General features: G+C 40.7%; 1 protein-coding gene across 4 annotated transcripts in view; it reads left to right on the forward strand.

Moving 5' to 3' along the window:
- AIG1 (androgen induced 1) overlaps nt 1-13,567 on the forward strand; it is a 220,254-nt gene that overhangs the window by 91,250 nt on the left and 115,437 nt on the right. Inside the window, exon 4 of one of the 4 annotated variants that reach the window (XR_004322038.1) lies at nt 7,984-8,151. The exons of the other annotated variants lie outside the window; for them this stretch is intronic. The gene's annotated coding sequence lies outside the window, so the exon portion shown is untranslated. The remainder of the gene's footprint in view (nt 1-7,983; nt 8,152-13,567) is intronic. 4 annotated transcript variants of the gene reach the window in all.

Raw genomic sequence — 13,567 nt, forward strand, 5'->3', positions numbered from 1 at the left:
AATGCAAACTCTCTCGTCCTTATCAAATACGTTAACACGTTAATTCACGTGACCCAGTAATATATCTAATTGTCTTGTATGTCCAAGCACTGCTGTTCACATTGTCACCATATAAACGTGTTAGGACCAAATGACTGATGTTAATAAGCATTCCTTTCTACACCTCCCTGCTGCCATGACTGCTCACACCACAGAATGTCTTTTTTGCTCCATTCTGTTTCTTACCCCAGGTCAACTAAAAAAAAAAGCCACCCCATTTCTGTACATCAAAAGTTTAATGGATGCAGACCTGAGAGCCACCTAGAAGGGGGACCGAACCAAGTGACCTCTGTAGCTTTCTCTGCTTTTATTGTTCTGGGAAAACAGTTTAGTGTACGTGATTTAAGAGGCTAGTACAAAACAGAATTCTCAGCTCGACAGTCTTTTTAAATTTCTGTACTGAGTCCCACAGAGGAAAGTTTACCACTCATTGTGAGAACTATGAGATTGTAGCCATGGAAGTCCATAGCACAGTGCTTGCCACGTAGTAGGACCAATAAATGTAAGTCCTCTAAAACAGGATAGGGTGAGATAAGGTAAAGTAAGATAAAATAAAATAAAATGAAAACCCCTTAGCTAATGATTTTAAATTATTATCATATAATAAGTAACAAATTAGTGTCAAATTCTGTCTAAAGCTTCAAGGGAAGACACCTGGGTGGAAATCTTGTGTTTTTAGCAACACAGAATTCATATATACTCCTAACATAAAAAGTTAATGAAATTCCTTAAAAGCTCATATAAAATGTAAAATATTTATCCTTTGACATGGACTTCAGATCTTGTTTATTTTTAAGCATTTACGCTCTGTTGCACTTCTTGAAAAGAACTTCGCTTAAACTCAGAATTTGACTGTTAATATTCACACATATGGCAAATATGAACTAATCAGACCACAGATATTTTGCTGCATTCCATGGTGTCTCATTTATTTGTTTAATTTGCAGCTATAGCAACTGGATTCCACCACTGCAGGCTTTCACACAGAACTACAGTCTGATCAGCGTGGTCCAAGTTTGGCACTCAGCACTGCACTCAATTGAAGACATATGCACAAACTCACTTACCACATATTTTAACCCAGTTTTCACACTGGGTAGATATGTAATATTTGCATGAAAATATAAAAAGCCACTGTCTGCAAGGATAGTAGGCAATTAAAAGATGCTGTGACCTTCTTTTCTGTAACATTTCAAATCTTAAAATTTTCTTGGCATGCTTTTCTAAAGCCCATCTGACTCTGAAGCAGCCTGCCTCTCCACAGAAGGCTCACTCCAGCAATGACTAATGGATTGACCTGGTGCCATGCTAGTGCTGCTCCACACACGCTGCTCTGCACAAGACGAGCATTTGGAAATGACCTTGAAACGGAGCTTTGCCAAGTTAGTGAAATATGGGCCTTCCAGGAGTGCCATTTCACCAGTCATTTCCAGAAGGGTATTTGCCACATTGTCAAAACTCGGCCCCTTCATTTGGTCTTGGTTTACCATGAGGGTTTAACATACACAAGGAACAATACTCCTTCTCGATTTTATTAGTTGCACTTTTTAACAGGTTGGAAAAATTAGGTAATGGTGAAAATTGGCGTCCCACTGTTGTTTCTCTTAGGTGCTTTTTTTCTTTTTTTCAAACATTTGCTGAAGGAAAGGAAGATGCTCAAAGGGTCCAATTGTAAGTGGGGAGATGGGAGCTTAAAATGGAGGGAAAGCTGCAAAGAGGGTGAAGATGCACTTCACAGATAAAGAAAAGGTGGTAGGAAGAAGTAATTCTCTGTGCTTAACTGCCCAGTTGATATGATTCCATTTCATCAGATTTAGACTCCAGGCAGGGAACATTTCTTTTATCTTGGTGTGCACACCCATACAGTAATCTGTCGTAGTTGTTTAAAAATGTTCATCGATGTTGACCTCCATCGGCGCTGTACGGTTTTCTGTTTGACTGAGTGATGTGTTTACGTTGGTGCACAATGTCCCCTTTTGATTGCACTTCTCGTGCTGGCGAAGTTGGCTGACATTTCACGATCTGGATAATGAAGCTGTGCTTTTACCTTACTTGGAAGTCAGTGATCAGGCTCTTGGACTGGTATGACTTAGAACGGTCCCCCTCAGCTTCTCTTCCTGTGACCTCGCTTCCACCATCATGGGGCAGTTGTGACAGTCCAAGGTCAGGGCCATCTAGGTGGGATGCTGGAAGGACATGGGGAACAAGTCATTTCTCTTAATTCATTCTCAATTCTCTTCAGTCTTCCTTACTTCTCTAAAGCCAGTTCTCAGATTTTTACACAAAATCTGATTCTATACTTATTAAGAAAAAAAGAAGAAGAAGAAGAAGACCATTCAGTTCCTCTAGAGCTCTCTGAAGAGACTGTAAAAGACCTCTGGCCAGTCTCATTTTTAAAATGCTGATAATCCTCACTAAGTAATCCTGGGAAACATACATCTATAAGATCAGGGCAACATTACTGTCAACAGCAACTTCCCAGAACATTCCTTCTTACTTCATCTGGGATTTTTCAATAAGTAATTTGATATTTCTGTGAGTATAAATTGGAATCACTAAAAATGAAGGCACTTTTTCCTTATAAGCTCAAGCCTTCCAGACTCATCATTCTGTAGAGTTACATAAGTAAGCCATGCAACTAAACTAAAGTCTAAATTATAGAATATAATCATTGCAACACTGTTCACATTTCATACAGTAACATGTTAAAACCAGTTACATATTTGCAGAACAGTTTTTACATGCAGCAGTTTATACTGAAGTCAAATTTGGTGATTTTTCATTAGATTTTGCTACATGTCATACTGTAGATTATTTGCTTGTGATTTTTTATTTTTCCTCCCCAGTTGCCAGTATTTGGAAAGTTCACTTGAAAAGTTCTGGCCTTGGAAACTCAGAAAGATTCCTTTATCTTATCCTGTTTTCTTTATCTGTCTGTACTTAGGGTGGTTTGCTTTAAATTGCAGTATTACACTTTTTTCCCCCTTTAAGTGTTTTTAAATGGAGAATATTATTTCCCAAATAGCACTTATCCCTAATCTAGAGCTCTCTCATATTAACATAGCTGATTTTTAAGGTGCTTCCTAAAACATCTTTCAACTTCTTAAAGTAGGAATTAAAAAAAAAAAAAAAGACTGGAGAAAGAATGATAAAAAGGGGGAAATGCAGCAGGGAATATCAACCATAAGGAACGCCTGACTTCTGGCGTTCAATGTCATAGATTCACAGACCACAGGAACTGAGAGACAAAATGAAAAAGAGAAGCTTTTGACACCCTGGGGATCCTTGTGTCCTTCTTGTCTTGCTGACTTCAGCATGCAGCACTACCTTTCTCCTCCTGGTGACATTTTTCATTTATCTTTTCAGTAAACATTTTAGATCTGAGGAAGTAGGGGGCTTATCATTATTCTGTATAGTCAGATAATACCTTCACCATTAAGCTATGTTCACAATCTCACCATCCTGTTTCTTAGAATCATGCGAGATTAGTCATGTGTATGTGAATAGAATGTAAAGCATTTTCTTATGAGAAATGTATTTATTCTGCATTCCCACTTGGCACCCTTCAATTGAACAAGGGCCTTCTCTCAAAAGGTAGGGACCTTCTCGACCTTTATTCTAACATGATGGCACTTTGTCCTCTTTGCTTTCATGACTTATCATTGCAAAATCTCTCTCAAATCTTTTCTGTGTACCTTCATATGTACTTATAGTAGAACACACAGTTGAAAGAAATGTGATCCTGTACTGGTCAGGGTTCTCCAGAGGAACAGAATCAATAGGATGTGTGTAAAGTGTACAATAAGGTCTTGGCTCACGTAATCGTGGAGGCTGAGAAGTCCCAGGATCTGAAGCCAACAAGCTAGAGACCCAGGAGAGCCAGTCCTGTAGTTTCAGTCCAAGTCCAAAGGCCCGAGAACCAGAAGAGCAGATGGTGTAGGTTCTAGTCCACATCTGAGTCCAAAGGCAGAAGAAGACCAGTGTCCCAACCCCAAGACCGCCTGGCAGAGACAGCAAATTCTCCCTCACTCAGCCTTCTCTCCTTTTTAGGCCTTCAGTGGGTTTGGATGAGGCCCACCCACTGGGAAGGATAATCTGCTTTACCCAGCCTACTGATTCATATGTTAATCTCATCCCGGAACACCCTGAGAGACACAACCAGAATCATGTTATATAACTAAATACCTGTGCACTCTGTGGTCCAGTCAAGGTGACATGTAAAATTAACCATCACAGATCCCCTCTGAAAACTCTTCTTTCCCTTTAAAAACAACTCCATTTGTAGAGGGCTGAATAATGCTTTCCTCCTTCCATGTCAGTAACGTTGCACTAATGTTGGTCAGCCGGGTTGGGCCAGATCTCATGCTCAGAGACCAATCGATCAATGTTGGTTGATTCAGGCTCGTGCACCATCTGTATTTTCTTTTTAATGCTCCCTTACATGGTTCTGAGGCACAGCCAACTTTGAGGGTCCTTGAATTCACTGGTCTCTAGGCTGTCTTGGGGTTCAATGAAAGTGGTTGATGGAAGGCCGCAAAGAGGGAAGTCACCATGGTGATGGCTGGAGCAGAGTTGAATGGCGCATACAGCAAAGAGACAAACCTGGGTGAACGGGCATAACCAGATCAGCTTAACCACTATGGGTTGGTGCCTTGGTTTCTCCTGAGATAAAATACTGGCACCATCCCAAGATTCCAGGAAAAATGAATCAATATTAACATTACTTAGATGAGTAAAAGCATAATGCATGTGTCAATTATCATTAATCTTTGAAAATATTTATGAATTTAAATGGTCTGTAACTAATTAGAGATGGCAGTTCATGGGGGCTATGGGTTTCCTCTGAGTTATATGAAACAAAATATAAATCTTTTATATAATTCTATTTCTTACAAAATGGATTTTTAGTTGTCTGTGGGATTTTTAAAGTTTTATTTTATTTTCTTGGATTTCATTCCTTTTCCATAAATCCTACAAGGGGAATTACAATGAGGTGAGTCACGGTCTCAAAACTTCTGGAGCTTCTTCTACCGGTAAAGCTTGGAACATAGAGGATTTAAAAAAAAAAAAAAAAAAAAACTGTGTTTGGGAAACATGGGAAAAGAAAAAGAAGGAGGAAGGGGGGGATGAGAGAAGGAAGGAAGGGTACAAAATACGTTACTTTACATTACATTTTTTTGACTTAATGGCATTATAAAGGTAAAACTTTCATAGTAGCCATCAGTATGTTGTAGACAGCCTGGACAAATGGGTTTGGGTTTCAAAAGTTCATTCATGAGCTAGTCATTTGGAACTGGGAACGTATTTTCACACAAAAATTTTGTTCTGTAAGTGGCCATTCATTTTCAAGGCTAACCCATAAACTCTCCTCATTCTGTTGTGAAGCTGCCTGACTGTGCATTTTCAGTGATAAATAGTAGATGATATGTTGGAAACTTGTACATCTAAAGAGCATAAAAGTAGTGAAATCAACTGCTGAGTCACTTAACAGTTTTCCCTCGTATGCTGGCGCTGGAGCGAGAGCAGATTTGATTGGAGGAGCATGAGGATGTTCAAACATCTTATGTGGGTATTTGGGAGCGCTGGTCAAAGGAGCAGACACCATCCTTTCTTGAGGGTCTCTGCAGCCACGTGTACACCTCAAGCCTGTCACCCAAAGGCAGCACACTTAGACCGCGTTAGTGAGTTCTCACTAAGGATGCCTGTCCTTCCTGCAGCAAATAATAGTGAAGCCCAAACCATGTGTGATGTGCTCCTTATCATTTAGGCCAGAAGGAAAAACAGGAAGTACCTCTCTCCTTGTGGAGCTTGTAATCCAGGGGGAGAGACAATCAAATAACTGCGCAAATAGAGGACTTATGATTCATCCATTTTTATGAAGAATTATATATGAGCTTTAAAGTCCATACATATTTATAAGGAATAACAATGACTTCTGGGATTCACGTGGGGCTGGGGGCCATAAATCTTAGCTAAATACTTGCCATGGGCCAGCCGTTTACTTGCAGCATCTCATTTCATCCTCGGAGTGACCCTGAGGGGCAGGGATCATTATCACCATTTCTGAGATTCAGAGACGTTAATATGTCAAAGCTGGTAGGACACTGTAGCAGAGTCTGGATGCAAACCAAGCCTGTCTGACTCCAGGCACTTTCTGCCAATCAGCAGAACGACCCTGGAGATAGTTCCTATTATTCAACTCAGTATTTTTTATATAAGTGTCCATGCAATAATCTCCTCCTAGAATTTAATGATGGAAACAGCGCTGTCTTTCCTGGTGCTAACATGTTCCTTTTCATTAGTGCAGGCTACTTCTGCCTCTCCTCTGATGCCACACTTAGTGTTCTCACTCCATAGCCGGCACACCTGCAGCTTCCAGTACAGTTTTCTCTCCTTTCCCACCATATTTTTTTTTTTTTTTTTGCCTGATTCTTTGTGTTGACTTTGTGTTTACTGCAAGCTGCCTTATCCTTTTGAGAAATAGTTAGAATTTACATTACACAAATAGACAAGAACAAGTTATGACTTCCGGAATTCCTTGGTGCTCCTTTTTTGTATCTTCCACATGACCTAGACCTAGCACTTAGGAATGAGAAAGTGCTGATTGATTGTTAACTGATCATAGCAATTCTGAAGGACGGTTGTGGTTATTTTATTTAAGAGGATGAAGACGTTGATGCTCTGGCCATATATACTAACTTCATTATAAGACTTACCACTGTCCCTTTCCTTAATAGAAATTTATCTCTTACATTGTCTTCTGTTTATCACTCACAAATGGAATATAAAGGACAATGGTGACAGCTAGCATACATCGCACTCCCCCTCTTGCTGTGTAAACACTTTGTAGATATTGTCTACTTAATCCTCACAACCTTATCATTATTCGCACTTCATAGAAGGGTTAGAGAATTTAAGTGGTTAATGGGGAAATAACCTTTCTCCTGGTAATTTGGCAAGAGATGGAAGAAAAGAGTAGACAAAGAAAAAGGATTATAAAAGAGAGATAAATTGCTTCAGGTATGATCACTAAAATGCAGAAGCAGGCGAGTAAGAACTGCAAGTGATTTAGAAGGGACTCATTCTTCCTGCCCATCCCCTACTCTGTTGACCCAGAGGACGGAGAAGTCACATGCAAATGGTTATTTTTGTGTATGAGATATTCTCAAATCAGGAGATAATAACTTGATGGGAGGATGTACTTAGAAATTTCTTTAATCCACATATTTATTTGGATAATTTTGAATTATATAGTTAAATGTGTGGACAGAAACCTAAAGGTCTTCTTTACCCTTCTGGGCAGCCCTTGTTTTCTTGTGGGACCTGTCCTGCTGTAACCTCAGGATCCCTGGAGAATCCAGACATGTGCTTGATCTTTCTATCTCCTGGCAGGCGACCCCCAACACACTCACAGTCATTACTGCTGTGGTAGCAGCTCCCAAGGCTCTCAGGGCACATCTGTGGCTCTTCCTGGCAGAAGGACAAGGAAAAGGGTCCTCTCTGTCTTTCACACTGGAAAGAGGGAGAAGCAGAACTTTTGGGTCTCCCCCAAGGAATGAGGAGGAGTCAGAGTAAGAGGTGAACCCACTCATGGTTATTGGCTCAACAGCAACTTAACACTCTTGTGCTTGGGGCTGTGCTGGATACTGATTTTGTTCTTCTTGAGAAAGAAGAGCCAATCCTGGGAGAAAAATTAAAGCTCCAAGAAAGGCTGGAGGAGGAAAGAGCTTTAGTGACCAGTTTTCAGGAGCTGAAATTGGAAGTAGATGCAGTGATTGGGGGAGAATTTCCATTCATGCTGAGCTTAGGGAACTCAAATGGGTGTTATTTGGAAGAGAAGTAAAAGATATGGGCACAACTGTAGCTGTGGTTCGAGAAATGAGCAGGGTCTTGGATCTAGGAAAGCTCCATGTACCAAAAACTAGTTTCGGCTTTATTTTTTAGGAAACAAGAAGCAGGGCAAAGTTTTGCATGAGGAAGATGATTTGATTTACACATTAGAGAGATGGGAAAAGAAAGGGTGACGGAGCTGGAGGAACGGCATATGCAGAGACGGGAAATACCACCGTATGTTGGACAAGCTGTGTGGACAGTAATCTGACTACAGAAAAGGTACGAGGAATTTGGTGGCACTGGGAGGTCACCCAGGGCTGGGCCGGAAGCGCCCAGTGTTCTGGCCAAGGAGACGGAACTTGATCCTAATGGCTCTGGGGAGTGACTGAGGGGTTTTAGAGGGAAAGCGGAGTCAGACAATTATTTCCTTCTCCGGGGTTGAGGGAGAAGGACTGACAGGGACAGCGTGGATTTAGGAGGGGAGGCAAGAGCCTGAGAGTGGAGCCTTAGCCAGTGCCCACTCGACAAGGAGGAAAAACTGAGAAGGTGCCATGGCAGGCGTAGGGGAACAGCTCCGGGGGAAGGTGGAGAGGAACCAAGAGAGGAGAGCACTTCCGGGATGTCGGAGCACTTCCGGGATGTCGGAGCACTTCCGGGGCCCGCCCAGCCGCATCCTGGGCCACATGGAGGTCCTATCAACAAGGACAGCAGCGCGCATGGTGCCGAGGGGTGGGGCCGTGATCACAAGGGGACGAACAGGAGAGAAAAAAGAAGCCCACCTGAAAAGCAGAAGGCCATTAAAAAATCTCATGGATGTGGCATTTCCTTAGGTGAGGGAAGATGTATTTCTTCATCTTTCTCTTGAGCCAGAAATAAGGGCAGATCAAGGTGCAGCCTTTGAGGGATGGATAATTCTTCCCTTTCTGGCCTCACCTCCTTGTGACCCTACATTTTCTCCCTTTGGAAGAGGTGCTGTTTCTGACATATGCCCTCCACAGGGTCGGATTTCCCAGCTACACCATAATGGCCTTTGGTGTTCTTGTTACCACTTAATGTGCTGTCGTCTAGAATGTTTTTCTATATTGATCTGAACTTTAATCTATATGTAGTAAGGATAAATCATAGAAGAATATGCGGACCATTGGTAAAAAGTTACTTGTTTTGTGCATTTCTTGAGGGGTGGGGAAGGGAACCTTTACAATGATACTTCCTATTTGTGATGTCTAAAAAATAAAAACATTTGATTAATTGGAAGGCTGAGTGATTTAGATTATAGGTGTTCATTTAAAATTTTCTGAAACCTGATTTAGGTATGTAAGAGCCTTCTGAAATTTCTGTGGATGTGCCCTTAGAAATAAGCCATTTGTTTTTGTGAGGATTCAAAAAGAGAAATGTGTTTTAGAAAATAGATGAAATTGGACCTCACATGGAGAATTAGTTCGCTGAGTGATGGATGTCATTTGAAGACATTGAACTGTGGGTTCCCTGCTTTGACCGTTTCTCAAGATGAATGTGCGGGCAGGAACCGGGACAGCCATTTCAGGCTGCTGTGAAGTCGGTATTAGAATGTGCTAAGCATGCCCGTGACATCCTTGGAGGTATGAGAGTACAGATGAGACACAAATGCTTCTCAGTTCTCTCTCATAATTTCTCTAATCTTTCTGCCAATAAAAAAAGGAAAGAAAAGAAGAAACTTTTCAGGAGTATAAAATGTTATTGAATTTGCAGCCGTCGTCATGGTTACCTGCATACTTTCATTGCTTTATTAATGTGTAATCCCCTTTATTTCTGGAAATATCATTATATGAAACATAATCGTCTGCAGCCTCTTAGCAAGTTTCACCATGTATCCCAGAGACTCCGACAGTGGCTATGATGAATGTGTGTGTGATTTCTGGGCCACCTGTGTGCTGTTGATTCAGTAACTAGGACATCATTGTTTAGGAAAAGACAACTTGAAGTTAACGACTCTGAGAAGCCCTTAAAAGTTCAAATGCTTCCCTAAACAGAAGTGCTTATTTTTTCCTAAAGGGAAATGATCCAAGGCTTGAGTCTTTCTCTAACTAAAATAATTTAGGTCTTCAGACATAAAAACTTTTTAAAGTAATTAGTATTACTTACTAACGTCACTTGGAGGTGTTCAGGGAATTTTTTTTCTGACCAGTTCTTTAAAATACTATCTTTCTTAAATTTGTTTCTTATATCATAAAAGGGTTTTGGTGAAATGCTATTACTAGAAGTTTTGAGCAAGTTTTCCCAAGTGTATTCTCTCACTACTCAAGTTGAAGCTAAATAAAATAATTCAGTAAATTATCTTTCAGATTAACTTGCTGCTTACATCAGAGGCTGCTAGCCAGATCCCACATTAATTTCTCCTCTTCCTTGGTGCTCACCAGACTACATTTCCCAACAGCCCTTGCAGTTAGGTCTGACTCTAAGACTCATGACACAATAGAATGTGGGTGGAGGTCATGAAGTCACTTCCAGGCCTGGTCCCCTACTACCTGCCCCTTAATCCTTCTATCCCTTGTTCCCGGGCTGGTTGGTGACTCTGCCAGTCTGGACCCTTGAGTAACTAGATGGAACAGAGCCTCACTGCCAAACAGAAACATCTGTTGTTATGGAAAGGAGAATAAACCTGAGATGTGATTAGACCAGCTCCTGTTACCCTAACTAATACGCTGCTAGTCAGCATTTCTTCTAAGCAGCCATGTAATCCTTGGGATAAGATAAGGTCCGTGATTTTTCACAGATAAGGTCCACACGTTTTTCCTGTAGCTTCTCTCACAGCCTTCAGGAAAAAAAAAATGGCATTAAAAATTCCAAGGACTTTAATCAGTGTCCAATGATAACTTAGCTGTTTTGAACAAGTGCTGAAGACCAGAATGGCTACAGCTATGTAGAGAATTGGAAAACATCATCAGACCGTTGTGGTTTATGAGCACAGGGAACCAAAAAAAAAAAAAAAAAAAAAAAAAAAAAGCCTTTTCTAGAGACTTCTATGTGCAAAGTAGTATGTCGACTCCTTTAATATACATTATTCATTCTCTATAATTCATCTTCTAGGGAACTCTGTTATTCCCAATTTATAGATTTTTAAAGTGTCATACAGTTTGAATAACTTCTTTATAGCTAGGGAGTAGCAAGGGAGGACTCAAATAAGAGTTTGCCTGGAACCAAATCCAGCCAAGCTCAATTTTCATAGTGTGCACTCAGTTCACTATTGTCAGCTGATCATCATACTCCAAGACAGATAGCTAGTAATCATTGAAAACATATGTAAAGAATATTTGATTTTCTGTGATGTTGGGAGTAGAAACTCTTGTAGATTTTTAGAAAATTATAATACTGACATTACTGAGTTTTACCTTCTATTTTAATTAAGATATCAGAACAGCTGTTGTAATAGATACCAAAATAATGGTAGTTTAAAACTGATGGTCTGGAAGTTGGCAGGCTGCCTCTTCGTGAGGTCAGCGAGGGCCCCAGGCTCTTTCATCTGGCTGCTTTTGGGTCTTTCAGGGTTTTTTTTTCATCTGCTTGGTGGCATATGGCTTACCACACTCCATCTGCAGTTAAGCCCTCAAGAAGTGGGTATAAGAGAGAAGAGGGCACATGCTTGCCACTTGAAGGCACGACCCAGCAATGGCACACATCACTTTCGTTCAAAGAGTTACGTGGTCTCATGGCCGTCTAACTGCAAGAGGGTCTAGGAAATGTCATCTTTACGTGCTTAGCCTTGTGCCAGTACGCCTATCCGTACAGAAGAGGGGGTCAAGAGATACTGTGGGACAAATCACAGCTTTTGCCACACCTCCTCTCCTTTCCCATTCTTTGATAAACATCCTAATGAGAAAGATCCAAAACAGCAGTCACGGAAAAAGGGAAGAAAATGAATCACACAAACTAAGTAAGTCAGAAATTGAATATCTCCTTTCTCCTTAACCTCTTCCAGCACATGTGCTAAAAGAATCAAAAATTAGTGCTTTGCGGTAAGTTGTTTAAAACAGACTGCAACTATTAAATCAAGCATTCTTTGAATAAAATGATTGCAACAAACTAAGGTCGTAGAAACAAAGACTAGGCATTAAGTCATATTCAGTAATTAGAATTAATTTCATTAGATCCAACCTGTGGTTGAATTACAGAGCAAAACCTCATCTGGTAGAGGCATTTGCTGAGGGATATATAAGTGAAATGATATGATGTCTGGAGTTTGCTATAAAATACTCCAGGAAAAAAAAAATGGGAGCGAGATTGATGAATAGATGAAAATAGATTGGGAAAATGTTATGAGTTGTTGAAACTGGATGATGGGTTCATGGGGGTTCATTATGCTATTCTTTCTACTTTTATGTATATTTGAAATATTCCATACCATAATAAAAAGTTAAATAAATACTTGTTCCAGGAAAGAAAAGCAATTTTTGGCAGTGCCTTGATATTCATATGAGCTCATTTCTGTACTCCAGTTAAGTGCATTCTTAAGTTTCCAGTGAATTATTATTTATTTTGCCTGCATACAACTGGAAAAATTCACCTCATCTAGAGAATTCATTAACAATTTGAGCCAATTAAACTAAACTTTGGTGAGTGCCTGTTGCATCTAACACAAGGAATGCAAAAATGAGTAAGATGAATGAAGCCTGTAAGTTTAAAGGTTAATCCAGTAGATAAGAGAGTCGCTCAAATAAATCTAATTTAAGAGATATATACAAGAAGGTTTAAATGTTAGGAGATCACATCAAATTGGAAGGATCAGCAAAAAGTTTCCTGGATCAGATATCATAAGCTTTAAAGAATGGGTAGGCTTTTGACAGATGGAAGTGATGGGGAGAGTGGTCTGGGCAGGGGACCACCAAGAGAAGGGCTCCAAGCCAGAGACTATGAAACAGTTTCCTGGTGACAGGAAAGGCAGATATGGTTTTGAGTGTTGAGTATCTGGATGTCCCATTAAAGGAAATCAGGGAGTAAAGAGGACTTGACTGAGAAAATGTATATTCTTTATAGAGACGTGTTATCTTTGAGACACTGGTGAGACTCAAGATGGGATGTCCATCTCCCAAAATGGTGGTGGGATACAGAGAGGAGTTAGTGTGGGTCGTCAGCTGCATAAATTGATAGTTGAAACTGTAGACAGACAGAATTCCTTTCTGAAGAGAATAGGGCAAAGGCTTTTTTTAAAGGCCAGTAGTATTAGAGCAGAGGATTGGAGTCATGACAGCATCATCGTGAAAACTACATAATGATTTCGGTTGATATTAAGTACAGTGTGAATCCCTGGTGTGACAAGATCTGTTTCCCTCCTCTCCCCCTCTGCTGAGGTCTCAGCACTTCCTTTCCCTCTCAGAGCCCACTTCTCTCTACTTGCTCTCTCCTCTATCCTTCCTCTTAAGCCTCTCTGCAGAGTTATCCACACAGAATGTCTCTGCTCCCTGACTTCCATTCGTCCTCTAACCCACCCTGAATCAGAAGCCTGCTTCATCACGCCACTGAAAGTGCATTCAGTTCAACGTGCAGGGATTGCAGTGACTGTGCTGACCAATTCCATGGACACTTTTTACTTCTCACTTCCCCTGACTCTCTGAGCAGTATTTGACCTGACTGGCCTCTCCATCTTCCTTGGAACTCTCTTCTCAGGCCCTGGTTTTCTCCTGGCTACTGCTTCTCATTTTCTGCACAGGCTCCTTCTCTC

The sequence above is a fragment of the Camelus ferus genome, chromosome 8 (genome assembly GCF_009834535.1).
Source record: "Camelus ferus isolate YT-003-E chromosome 8, BCGSAC_Cfer_1.0, whole genome shotgun sequence".
Lineage (NCBI taxonomy): Eukaryota > Metazoa > Chordata > Mammalia > Artiodactyla > Camelidae > Camelus > Camelus ferus.